The sequence below is a fragment of the Felis catus genome, chromosome C2 (assembly GCF_018350175.1).
Source record: "Felis catus isolate Fca126 chromosome C2, F.catus_Fca126_mat1.0, whole genome shotgun sequence".
In the NCBI taxonomy this organism is placed as follows: domain Eukaryota; kingdom Metazoa; phylum Chordata; class Mammalia; order Carnivora; family Felidae; genus Felis; species Felis catus.
In genome coordinates this window covers 2683821-2697570 of record NC_058376.1, presented here as the reverse complement: position 1 = coordinate 2697570, position 13750 = coordinate 2683821, and the positions used below count along the sequence as shown (strand labels likewise).

The 13750-nt window shown below is 55.9% G+C and overlaps 1 long non-coding RNA gene across 1 annotated transcript; it reads right to left on the bottom strand.

Moving 5' to 3' along the window:
- Positions 1-8216: 8216 nt before the first annotated feature.
- Positions 8217-10294, bottom strand: LOC102901410. The gene is made up of 3 exons (XR_441077.4): positions 10128-10294; positions 9770-9854; positions 8217-8683 (listed from the first exon to the last, which is right to left on the bottom strand). It is a non-coding gene; the product is annotated as an uncharacterized LOC102901410 (long non-coding RNA).
- Positions 10295-13750: the final 3456 nt, after the last annotated feature.

Here is a 13750-nt window from a genome sequence, read left to right as displayed (position 1 = left end):
AGCAGAGCCGCTAGCCCTCCACCCCTCTGCGAGCATCTTGGTGGTGGTTTTGCCACAAACGCTGTTGGTGCGTGAGCCCTCCGGGGTCGCACGTTCGCGGGTGACTTCTCTGACCCCCACCGGTGCGGGAGCTGAGCGGTGTGACCGTCACTCCCCCTGCTGCAGGCCCCGGCGGAGCCCGGAGGGGACGTCCTGGCCAGCCGACTGTTTGGAGCTTGGGTGCTCAGCGCTGCGTCTGCCGTGCCGGGCTGGTTTCCAGTGGCTGTCCACCTTTCCCCTGGCCTTGTGGGCATTTGGCAGTTTGTGTTGGGCTCGAACCCCAGTCAGCAACTCGGTGGTAGTTTCTCTGCGTGCCCAGCGCGGGGGGGGGGGGGGGGGGGGGGGGGAGGAGTGACCCTGCAGTGGGGGCGGGGAGAGAAGAGCCTCTGTCCTTGGGGCGCCTCTTTCCGGCCCCTGGGCCCGTCTCCTTCCCTGTGTTCCTACCTCTCAGGCCAGCCCAAAGTGTCTTCACCGGTGAGTGCCCCTCCTCGGCTCTCACCTGGGACCGCGAGCACGCGCCTTCCTCCCGGTCTCGTGCTCCGGTTCCCTTCCTCTTTACACGCGAGCCTTTGCGCCGGCACCCAGAGTGACTGGTGTCCCCAAAAGCAGCTTTCCCGACTCAGATTAAAATTCATTTCTTCAGAGGTGTGGCAACGGTGTCTGAAAACCCGAGTTCCTGCCAGAAGGCAGAAATAAGCAGCCGCTAAGGGTTCCTTGTGCGTATTTATTTGCTCGTAGCTACCTTTAATCTGAAATACTGAAGCTTGCACTTGAGATTTTCATAGAGTTCTGATTTTAGTTAATCACACACATCAGTGGGAGGCACTCAGACTTCAGTTGGAAAAACAGGAACAGAGCATAGGGAAGCTACGTCTGTCCCTTGAGCCCGCGTGATGGACGGGGCGCAGATTCAGACGTCAGGTCTTTGCCCAAGGAAAGTCACCGGGGCCCCCCCAGCTCCTTTTTGAGTTAACGAAATAACAAATCGCACACTTGAGGAAGAGATAGGAGATTTGGGAGTCTGTAGGCCTGGCCCGCGGGTGCCCAGTGTTTCCCTGGCCCGCTCTCTGCCCAGGGGACCTCCCAGGAGTGACAGCTGCCACCCCTATCGCTCCTCTCCCAGAGGGGACCCCAGCATTGCCTCGGTGGGACCAGCCACCACTTCGGGTGACATGGGGCGCCCGCCGGGATCGTGGGACTGTGTTGATTTGATTTTGGTTTCTTAATCACGTAATCATAGCAGGGCTTCATCTTCAGTACTGCTTCTGCAGGGTCAGGTGACCCCCAGGGAAGGAAGTGTAACCCTTGTCCTTTGCCTGCTCTGTGTTAAAGTTGTCACAATTAGGCCACGAGGAAAATAACGAACACTGAACTGTCAAGTAGTATTGTGACGAGAAGTCTTAACGTACGAGGTGACTTTGTGGTGGTGCTTGCATGGGGTTATGTGCTGCATTTGGTAAAATACTTAAAATCACCTTCAAAACCAAATCGGATCGTGTGAAAAGGTTAGATTTGAATATCCAAATGTTTTTAAGTTTTTGTTTAAAAAAAAAAACGTTTTGTTATCCTTGGCCAGATTATTTTTCTAACAGTTTTCGCTTTAGCTTTAAAGACGGGCCGTATAACCCAGCAGCGTGAAGGTGTCTTAGCGAGACTGCGCGTCAGCTCTGCGGCCGAGCGCGGGCCTGCCCTTCGTGGCACACGCGCGCCCGTCTGCTCAGAGGCCCCTGCAGAGCGTCCTAGAGATGCGCCTGCCGGTCCCGCGATGCTTCTGGACCCGGGTGCCCTGGACTGCATCCACCCTTGTCTCCATCTGTCCTGACTCCATTCTGTGGGTGAGTTCAGTAGGTTTGCTGTGGTTTACTTTTAATGCCTACGTTTTGGCAAGAGAGGAAGGAAGAAGAAAAAGGTTTTCATTCTCATTACCTATACCCACAACAAGAATGTGTCACACGAAGAAAATGTATTTAGAATACCAATTTTCTATTTGGTGCATGTTATTTTCCTAGGAAAATTGCTAAGGGGGCTTGGAAGTCCAAAAATGGGAATGATTTACATTAATGCTGGTGGTCTTAGGGTATTTTGTGAAACGAGCATCTTCCCTCTGCCCCCGTTCGTCTGGTCGGGTTTGTACGATTGGGTTTTACGCTTTATAAACGTATCGTCCTTTCCAACTCCTGTTTACCCGAAAGCACAAAGAAGGGTCAAGGACAGCTGGGAGCGGTTGTTAGTGTTGGAAAGAACTTGAAGTAGAACCTGCCTTTTGATCTGTGTGTCTCCTCTGCATTTACCTGACTCTGCTGGCACGATCCGTCTGTTTACAGTCCGTTTGTACTCACGTCTGCAGAGTGTGTCTGTCACGTCAAAGCCAAGGCCAATAAACACAACCTGTCTTTGCACTCGGGTCTGTACTTGACATGGGCTGTCCGTGTGCGTGAAAACACACGTCTCGGGGAACAAGCGTGATGGGGGTTGCGGGAAGCTGACATCAGCCCTGGGCGCCCGACAACAAGCCTCTCCAGGCACCTGTCTCTCCGCGCGTCCACCGCCCGGGACCAGCGAGCGGTTGCTCTGGGGTCTCCTGGATGATTGAAGCAGAGACCCCACTGCTAGGCCTGACGCCTCTGCTCCACACTGCGCTCGCTCTCATCTGCCCCTGTTCCCGAGCAGATTTCCCAGCTGCATGTGGCCTGAGCCCCAACAAGTCCACAGAGGGTCACTCAAACCAGAAAACGACCAGAATACCGGGAGAGCCTCTCCCTGCCATCCACGGTCCTGACCTCACCCCAGGTCTCACCACCACACCCGCGTCCCTTCATCCACTTCTCTGATGGTGGGCGGTCAGGTTTCAGGCCCTTGCCGGCCTGAAATGTAGCTCGAGTATCAACTGGGGCTTCCGTTCGAAACCTTGTGGAAGTTTGAATATTCCCTGTTCCGAATGCAAACTCCCAGAGGAGCTCTAAGGACACCCAGGCCTGGCTGTCTGCCCGGTTCTCCCTGCACCCGGGGCCTCGCCCCGCCCTCCCTGTCCTAAGATGCTGCCGGCATCGGGGAGCAAACCGGTTCCCATCACTCATCCACCACAGACCCGAAGTCGTGCTTAAACCATCGCTTTTCAGAGTGGCCTGTCACGGGCTTCCTCACGGTTTCCGCGCCCAGGCTCCGAGCTCCCTGTGGGTACCTGCTGTCCCATGCTGCCATGACGGGCTCTGTGCGGTCCCTGCTTTTCCTGAGCTCACATGGGGTGCAGCAGAAGGCCGATGCCACGACAGGAGCCACCGTCCTTAGGAGGCAGGTTCCAAAACCACTATTTTCGCCCCGTATACAAACCCCATTCGTTCTTGGCCATTGCTCCGCTCAGCTGTGCCTACTCTGTTGTCTATGCTGCAGGGGCTACAGCCCACGGAATCCGTGCCCTGGTGGCGCTGACCAGTGGGGAAGATGCACCAGGGACACGTGTGACGGCTCAGCTGGGGATCAGATCTGTCTGGGGAGGAGGAGAGCAGGGAACACATCAGGGTCTGGTGCTGTCCTGTGATCGAAAATCCCCCACCCCACACATCTGGCCGGTTTTGGACAGATCAGTGTCAGGCTTCACACCGTGTGAGCCTTTTTAAGTATCTACCGAACTCAGCAAAGAAGTATAGACAGTCTAGAAGGAGTGCTCCTTGTATTGAGTGTTGGAAAGAACTTGAAATTGAATCAGCATTTTCATTTGTATGTGGTGTTTTTTCCTTAATTTACCTGACTGCTGGCGAGGACTGTTTACAAGAAGGTGGCATTTGAACAGAGGCTGGAAGCGCGTGAAAAGCGAGCCATGTGTTAGGTACCTGGAGAAGGTACTGTGAGCAGAAGGGGCAGCACATACCAAGGCCCTGAGGCAGAAGGAGTGGCACATACCAAGGCCCTGAGGCAGGCAGGTGCCTGTTCAGGGAAGTCTAAGAATGGTAAGGAGGCAGGACATCCGGAATGGTAGTGTGAATTGCCCAGGGACACCTCTCCCCAGGAAAGACATGGGATAACTAGTCAGAATTAGCAACAACAACCATTCAGGGTCTCCGGAGATTGATCAAAGGGCTTACAACAAGTTGAGAAGCATTTATTCGATAAAGTCCACAGCGGCTGGGTAAGGACAGTGGGAGGGAGGCTGTGACGGCTGGAGGCGGCAGCGTGGGGAAGCCCTCGGTGGGTGGGCTGACCTCTCCCAGGGAGGAAGCTTGATTCCAGGAGCGGGGCAGTGGAGGGGCCCGCGGAGGAGCCAGAGGCTGGAGGAGGGCCGGCGTGGTGCCGCGGGGACGCTCCCAGGGCTCACAGGCCGCAGGACTCTGACGCGGAGCAAAGTCCCTTCTCCAGCCCCGGGGTGTGGGAGCTCCTCCCACCCCCACCCCAGGCACCTTCTCTCCTGCCAGGCTCTGCGCTTCACATGTAGCTGCGTCCACGCCTGACAGCTTCCAGAAGGTAAGTCCTCCTGTGGGTCCCTGCTCACGGGCTTTCAGGAGCCAGGAGGCATCAGGCCCTACGGAGGCGCGGGCTCCCCGGGGCTGTGGGTTTGCCCCCTCGCGGCCCGGACGCCAGCCAGCGACAGGGCTCCACACCCACTGGTCAGGAGCACACGATCTCAGGTCCCACCCGGACCCGCTGAACCAGCCGCGTCTCGCCTGGGCTGGGGGATTTGTTCCCGCACACGTGGCAGAACCCCAGGTCCAAAGCCCCGCAGCCCTTAGCCGGGGCCCTTGGTGCAGACCGGAGCTCAGCAAACAGCGGCCGGACCGAACCGAATCCAGCTGGAAAACCACAACATCCAGGGGCTCTTCCTTTGCCCTGCCTCCACAAGGTCAAGCCCGAGAAGCTTCGCCCCAGACCCGCGGCCCCGGCTTCCTTTCAGCCTTCGGAGGGCCGCCATCTGGGCTGGACCGTGTGAACATTTGCTGTGTGTTTTGTTCATGTTTTCTGTTTGAAGCCGCTCCAAGTCAAATATGGGCAACGTGACGTTTTATCCCCAAACGCTCCAGCCTGCTTTGCCAAAGAGTGACGTTCTTCCCCTGGAACCTGGTCACCGCAGCCACGCCTCCCACGAGGTCCTGCCCAAATGTCCCCGGGTTCTTGCCGACACGTTTTTTTCTAACCAGGAGGTGGTCGGCCACTCCCATTTGCTTACCGTGCCTTAGTCTCTCTCGTTCTGGAACATCTCCCCTAATGTTTCTTGTGAGAGTGCATCTTTTGAGGAGTGTGTCCGACCTTGGCCCTGCAGCCCCCGGGTGGACTGGAGCGTCCGTGAGTGCCGGGGTGGTGCGGCAGGGCCCAGCACGGGCAGCCTGCTGAGCCAGGCCCCGTGGGCCCACAGCCAGGGCCGACAGGTGCCATCTCTCGGGTCCCGCCTCGAGCACAGACCGTCCCCGACTTTGGTCGCTGGGCCCTAAGAGGTCAGTAAGTCCTGGGTTAGCCCGTCAGGCAGCAGACACGTGGTGGGAGTGCACGGCCAGTAGACAGAAGCCACGAATACACGTTATCGTTACGATTTCACCAACGCCCCAACTAAATATCACTTTTCTATAAAGGAAACATAAGCCAAATCAAAGTGTTATTTGAAAACAACATGAATGCAGAAAGGTGACGGGGCGTCCATCTGCTTTCTGAGCCCGCAGAGCCTACCAGAACCAGGCCAGAACACCGGGCCAGACTGTTCCGTAGTGACCCTGCTGGGGGGTTGGCGAGGCTGGGAGGGGGCCCAGCCCCCACCCCGAGCCGCCCACCACAGAGAGCCCACCCGCTCCCCACACTGCCACGCTCACCCGCTGAAGGAGCCCCGGGTCTCTGTCCTGGGGGCAGTCCCTGGGAAGTGCCAGCACCGTACTGCAGGCCTGAAAGGCCACGGGCTGCTCGGGGTCCAGGACCACAGGCACCTCAAGACATAAGGGAAGTCCAGGGGCACCTGGGTGGCTCAGTCGGTTAAGCATCCGACTTCGGCTCAGGTCGTGATCTCGCGGTTCATGAGTTCAAGCCCTGCATCGGACTCTGTGCTGACAGCTCGGAGCCTGGAGCCTGCTTCGGATTCTGTGTCTCCCTCTCTCTCTGCCTTTCCCCCGCTCATGCTCTGTCACTCTCTGTCTCTCCAAAATAAATATTAAAAAACGTTAAAAAAAAAAAAAGAAGAAGAAGAAAAGGGGCTTTGTAGATTTAGTCGACTTAAGATGAGGTCCTGAGGGTGGGCGCTAAACCAACACAGCACGTGTCCTCACAAAGAGGGGAGATGTGGACACAGACAACAGGAGGTGGAGACCGATCGGGAGAGGCAGCCACAAGCCGAGGAACAGTGAGGACGCCAGCGGCCCCAGAGGCTGGAGCAGAGTCCCCTCCGGGGCCTCAGAGGGAGCCAGCCCAGCCCGCACCTTGATCTTGGGCTCCCGGCCTTCGGCGCCGGGAGAATGAGGCCGCCCGGCCTGTGGTGCCGGGTCATGGCCTCGGGGTCACGGGCACTGCCGCACGCGAGGCAACAAGCAGAGAAAGGCCGCTGAGTCCGTCAGAGGCGGGACTGCTCTCGAGCCCGGGCGGGTCTCTGCTCCTGTGAGCGCAGACCCGCTGAAGGAGGCTGGAGTCAGACCCGGAGGCCGGCCTCTCAGGGGCCTGGGCGTCAGCCCCTGCCGCCGGCGGGGTGATGCCGCGCTGGGACACGCCGCCTCCTGCCGGACCCCAGCCCCGAGCAACACGCGGAATGCCTCCTCCCGGGCAGGAAGTGGACCCACAACCTGCTACAGCCACAACTTGCAGTGCGGCCCTGATTAGCGTACAAAGGACAGAGACGTTCCCGATGAGAGCGGCTGGCTCGGGCCCGCGCTCCACCAGGCAGGCGCGGGCTGGCCACCCAGCGCCGGAAACCGTGACTGGACACAGACACGCAGGCCTGTACTGAACCACTCAGAAGCCAGCGGGCGTTGCCCTTGGAAACACGGTTCCACCGAACGGTGAACGGCTCCAGGTAAAGGTCAGCACGAAACAAAGTATGATCTGTCAATTTGCACGGCACTCGCACCCCTGCAAAGTCACATTAAAGCCACGCAAACACTTCTCTGTGCCCCAGCCGGTCACTCGGGCGGCCCTAACAAAACACCGCAGACGGGGGCTGAGACAACAGACTATTCCTGGCTGCTCCGGAGCTGGAAGTTGGGGATCCGGGTGCAGGCACGGTTGGTGTCTTGGTGAGGGCCATCTCCCTGGTTTGCGGACGGCTGCCCTCTCGCCTGGTGGGGGGAGGGACAGAGAGCGCTCCCGGCGTCTCCTGTCATAATAAGGACACTGACCCCATCGGATCAGGGCCACCTTTATGGCCTCATTTAACCCTAACCACTTCCTTGGTCCTATCACAACACACAAGGGGGGACAGGGCTCCAACCTATGGGTTTGGGAGGACAGGCTTCAGTCCGTCACGGTGTTTAGATGTGAAACACACGTAGGTTCTGGGCTAAGGTCATCGGTGACAGGATTTCACCCACGTGAAAGTTGCGGGGCGAGTTCTGTCTGCGTGGGACCATCTTGTGCTTTGCTGGGTGGGGAGCCTGGCTCACCCCAAGCGCAAGCCACGAGGGCGCCCTCACCCTCGGGCACGCGACACTGGGCGCAGGGCAGACGTACCCCAAGCCGGGCCCACCCAGCCGGGCGCCGCTGTTTACACATGTCACTGGAGCGCGTTCCGTCGGGACAGCATGTGGCGGGATGAGTCCCAGCTGGTTTCTGAGGACGAACCTGGGGGTGGCTTCCCTTGACTCTGTCCTGCTCAGGGGCCACTGTGTTTCTTCAGTCGGTGGATTGGCGTCCTTGGGGGAGAGTCTTGCCTACTATCTCTTCAAGTAACCCTTTCAGCCCTGCTCCCTCTATCCTTTACCACCCAGAACTTTAACCACACACACACTATGCCCTTTTTTTTAAAAGAATAAATTCACAGGGGCGCCTGGGGGGCTCAGTTGACTGAGCGTCCGACTTCGGCTCAGGTCATGATCTCACGGCTGGTGAGTTCGAGCCCCGCGCCGGGCTCCGTGCTGACGGCTCGGGGCCTGGAGCCTGCTTCGGATTCTGTGTCTCCCTCTCCCTCTGCCCCTAACCCATTCGCATTCTGTCTCTGTCTGTCTCAAAACTAAATAAACATTTGAAAAATTAAAAAAAAACAAATAAAAGAATAAATTCACAGATATTATTTTTTAGGATAGTCTTCAGTTTCCAGAACAATTGAGCAGATGGTACAGATTTAGAGTTCTCCTATACCCCTCCCCCCACACAGTTCCCCTTCTTTGAGCATCTCCAGTGCATGGGGCACATTTGTTCCAACGAATGGATGAGCATTACTTCATTATTCCTAACTGACGCCCACCGTTTATATTAGGCTCCCTCTTGGTGGTGTGGACTCTGTGGGTTTGGACAAACGTGTGATGGCACGCACCCATTGTATAGCCTCATATAGTTTCACTGCCCTAAAGACCCTCTGTGCTCTCCCTACGCATCCCTCCCTGCCTCCCCTCCGCCCCGTGGCAAACACTGGTTTTCCTTTGGCTATGTCTGTAGTGTGACCCTTTCCAGAAGGTCACGCCGGTGGGATCCTTCACGTTGCCTTCTTCCACCTAGCGACGTGCAGTTATGTTTCCTCTGTGTCTCTCTGTGTTTTGAAAAAAAAAAAAAAAGTTTATTTTTGAGAGAGAGCGAGAGTGAGCAGGGAAGGGGCAGAGAGAGAGGGAGAGAGAGAATCGCAAGCAGGCTCCAGGCTCTCAACGCAGAGCCAGCCATGGGGCTCGAACTCACAAACAGTGAGATCATGACCTGAGCTGAAGTTGGACACTCAAGCCACTGAGCCTCCCAGGCGCCCCTGGACATAAGTTTTTCAACTCACTGGGTAAATATCCAGGAGTGTGATTGCTGGATTGAATGCTAAGACTATGTTTAGCTTTTTTTTTTTCTTTTTTTTCAGTTTATTTATTTATTTTGAGAGAGAGAGAGACAGACAGACAGACAGACAGACAGAAGCACGGGAAAGACAGACAGGAGAGAGAGAATCCCAAGCAGGCTCTGGGCTGTCAGAGCAAAGCCCGATGTGAGGCCCGATCCCACAACCTTGAGATCATGACCTGAGCCGAAATCAAGAGTCAGATGCTCAGGGGCACCTGGAGGCTCAGTGGGTTAAAAGCCCAACTCTTGCTTTCGGCTCAGGTCATGATCACACGTCTCGTGGGTTCGAACCCTGTGTCAGTCTCGGTGCTGACAGCTCGGAGCCTGGAGCCTGTTTTGGATTCTGTGTCTCCCTCTCTCTCTGCCCCTCCCATCCTCATGCTGTGTCTCTGTCTCCTCCAAAAATAAAAACATTAAAAAAAAAAAAAAAAGAAAGAAACTTCCCTACTGAAATGCAGAGAGAAAAAAGAATGGGGGAAAAAAAGTGAACAGATGATCCAGGAGCTATAAGACAATTACAAAGGTGTGGCACACACGATGGGATCCCCAGAGGAGAAGGAAGAGGGAGACGGGGACGGAAGAAATATTTGAAGTCATAATAGCAGATAACGTTCCAAAGTGAATGACAGACGCCAAACCACAAGTCCAGGAAGCTAAGGAAACACCGAGAAAAATAAATACAAAAAAAAAAAAAAACAAAAAAGAATCTACTCATAAGCATATTATATTGAAACTGCAGAAAATCAGAGACAAAGAGAAGATCTCGAAAGAGGTCAGGGGAAAAGAAAAGCCACCTTACCTGGAGAGGAGCAAAGGTCACCAGGTGAAGGAGAAGAGAGACGTGAGCCCCCACCTAGGGCCCATCCCATTCCCGTGACGTTTCCCTGCAAATGGAAGGAGATATAAAGACTCTCGCTGACAAGGCCTGACAGCATTTGCTGCCGGGAGACCGGCCTTGCGAGAAATGTTCAAAGACGCCCCTCGGCAGCGACACTCAGAAGCAGTCCTTAGCCTGTTCCCCCTCCCCGAGACGGGAGCTGAGGAGCCTGCTCAGACTCACACAGGCTCTGGTAGGTGACCCCCCCCCTCCCCCGCCCCAGGCCCACGACGAGGCCGCTCAGGTCATTTCAAACCCATTGCCTCCCTTCCTACTTTACCAAGCACAGCGGACTCTCTCTGGTCTTTACAGCTGGGCTCCTGGAGGTGAGCCCACCAAGGGCCCCCACCCCACAAGAGTTTGGACCCTCAAGTTGGTCCACACTCAGCCTCCACCAGGTTGTCAACTACAGTTTAACCGTTCCTATGGTTCCTGGTTCCGGGAGCTTCCGTCCGGGGTGAGCCAACCTCAGCTGTGACTCTGTGTTCCCTTCCTTCCCTCCAGATTTGGGGGTGGCGGTCTACTCAGGACCTCAGTGCTCTGACAGGTCTAAGGAAAGTTACAGACTGTCAGTCTGCTTATTTTCCCCACGAGGGTGGAAGTGATGGCGTCCGGGCTCCACGCACGTCCGCGCGGTGGCCGGAGGTCCCGACCTGGCTTGGGTCTGAACAACGAGAATGCGGTTTTGCCCACCTCTTTTCTAAGTCTGCACTTTTTTTTTTAAGTTTATTTTTATTTCTTTCGAGACAGATACAGAGAGCAAGCAGGAGAGGGGCAGTGAGAGAAGGAGACAGAATCCCAAGCAGGCTCCACGCTGTCAGCTGTCAGCACGGAGCCCGGTGTGGGGCTCGAACTCACGAACTGTGAGATCATGACCTGAGCCGAAATCCAGAGTCAGACGCTTCTTCACCGACTGAGCCACCCATGTGCCCCTAAGTCTCAACTTCACCTTGAAGAACTGTTTTCTTTTTTCCTTTTGTTTGCTTTGAATGTCTTTTTATTTCTTTAACTTTGTTTTAATTTTTTTTTTTAATGTTTATTTTTGGGAGAGAGAGAGTAACAGGGTGTGAGTAGGGGAGAGGCAGAGAGAGAGGGAGACACCGAATCCGAAGCAGGCTCCAAGCCCCGAGCTGTCAGCACAGAGCCTGACATGGGGCTCAAAGCCACGAACCACGAGATCGTGACCTGAGCCGAAGTCGGATGCTTAACCTACTGAGCCACGCAGGTGCCCCTTATTTCTTTAATTTTTAAAACAGCTTAATTGGAATATATTTGATACACCCTAGAGGTCACCCATTTGAACATGTACGACTCAGTGATTTTCTGTCCATTCACAGAACTGCACGTCTCTAACAATAACCTAATTCTAGAACATTTTCCTTTTATCCCCCCAAGTCACCCCCCCATCCCTCCCCATTCCTTCCCCTTTACCCCGCCCCCCACCCTTGCAACCACTCCCCTACCTCCTTTCTCCGAGGGTCTGCCTTTTCTGGACCTTTCACACAAATGGACTCCTACCCTCTGGGACGTTTTTGTGACCAGTATCGGTGTTCTTTGGGGCAGAGAAGTCATCTCCCTCGCTGGTTCAGCCTGCTCTCAAGTGCAGGTCCTCACTGGCTGAGTGCCTGTTCCGCCTGACCGTCGTCCAGAGGTAAGGTAAGGGGCCCCCAGGCTCCGTCTCCAAGCTCCTGGCTCACCCCCGGCAGTGTCCGGCCAAGCCTGGGAGTCCTGGTCACAGATATGTTGGCCACCAGTACACCTCTCGGTGCTTTTCATTTGTATTTGATTACGTCTGCCGTCCGGGAGCACGCCTGCCAGGGAGGACACCCACACAGGTTGCTGTCCCTGCCCCATGTCGGACAGCAGAAGGCAGGACACAGCAGAGGAAGAAAGCAGAAAGGCTAGTGAAGGGCCGGAAACGGGGTGGGGGTGGGGGGTGGGAGAAAGGAGGGAAGGAGGCTCTGTGTGCCCTCGATGGACACGGCACGGCGACAGGGTCCGTGTCTTCTCACCCCTGTGGCCACACCCCAGGGGAACAGAAGGCACATGGACCAGTTACTTCGCCTGCTGGGACGCATGGCTGAGAAGGACCCTCTGGGCACTGTCTGCCCAAGGGGAGCAGATACTACTATGCACAGACCGAGCACCAGGCCACCCTCGCCCTGGGGACCTCCGGGGACAGGCCCCTCCCTGGCAGGAAGGCTCTCGGCCCCAGTCCCCAACCCAGCCTGGCGGCCCACAGGCCCAGTCTCTGCTTGTGCCAGCAACAGCCCTCCAGCAGCGTCCGGAATGAACCAGAACGCCCAGCCACAGCCCCGGTTTTGTGTTTTGTCCTAAAGGGATGTTTTTCAGCCCTTGGTCCATCACTTGGGCTTATTATGCTAAATCTGATACGGAGGCTCTGGGAGAATAGGGAACTTGCTTTCATTACACTGGATCTTACCCCAAGCTTGCGGTAGAACGTACGAAACGTGCTTTTACGTTCTTGACCATTTTACGTGGACAGGCCGGTGGCGTTGAGTCCATTCACTCGGTTGTGCAGCCAACCCCTCCCTCCGTCTCCGGGACTCTCCATCTCCCGGAACAGGAACTCTGTCCCCACGATACACAGACCCCCCCAGCCCCTCCCCCAGCCCTGGCGCCCACCGTCCTGCCTTCCGTCTCGGCGCCTCCTCGTGTAAGTGGACTCGCACAGTATCGTCTTTTGTGTCCGGGCCGTATCAGTGAGCACCGTGTGCTCAAGGCTCATCCGCGGTACGGCCGGTGTCAGAATGTTCCTACTTTTTGAGGCCAAACAATAGCGTGTCGTATGTATTGCTCGTAGAGGCTGCTTCTAGGCCACAGGCTTGAACAATGGCATGTAGAGCAAGGCGAGAGGGCCCCCAGTGACCACGGCCGCCTCGACACCCAGGCCTGTTGCACCCACACGACTCCTGAACAGAATGCTACGGGCACCAGTGACAGTCCCAGCAAAGTTTATTGCAATGAGAGGCAAGGCCGACTGATCGGGACCGACACTCTTGATCAGAGTGCAGCCTCGAACAGCCGGGGTACAGAGTTTTTATAGCCGAAACCACGTCGTCTTATCATCACCTGGGAACAGAACAAAGAGATAGTTCCCAGAGGGGGGTAGAAACAGTTCAGACATGCCCTTGCCCCAATCCAGTCAAACGCTAATCCAGTTGAACTTTTGTTCCCTTGATGGATAGGACCAGGCTGTTATCTCCTAACCTACAGTGTCAGAACAAAGCTGTTATTTCTCAAGGCTACAGGTTAGCCCTATGCTACCACTTAACCCTTACAGGCCCATCGGGCGACCCGCCTCAAAATACCCAGAGGCCCTAACTGACCAATGGGTTATTTCCATCCAGACACAGGTACCAAGAAAGGGAAGATTCCATTTGTCCCCATGCCCCTACCCTTCCCCCTTTAAAGACAGCCCCACCCACTGCCTCCATGCAGAAAGTCCCTCCTCCGTTGCCCTGCCCCCCCAGTCCCTGGCCATGCATTCTATAAACCTCTACCTCCTCTGTGCTGCCGCGGGTGATTTCTTTCACCACCTGGGCAAACCAGGCGGTATAGGGATCATCATGCCACATTTGGGGACCCCCACGCAATCGGGGAGACACCGCATTGCTAAATAACAAACATTCAACCAATCAATTTAAAAATCTAATTATTCACCGATTCACGGATCGGGCAACACGGCCATCTGGCAAGTAGAGGGGGTGCTCCAAGGAGGTGTACGAATCGGAAGGTTTTTACGGAAGGAGAGGGGGATAGAAGGTTATCCGTGAAAGAATTTTTCCGGGCAAAGCCAGTTTCCCGTGCGGGGAGAGGCGAGGGGTCTTATCATGCACTTGACCTCATCTTTCTCCGGAGGAGGGAGAGGGCCCGAGCGGT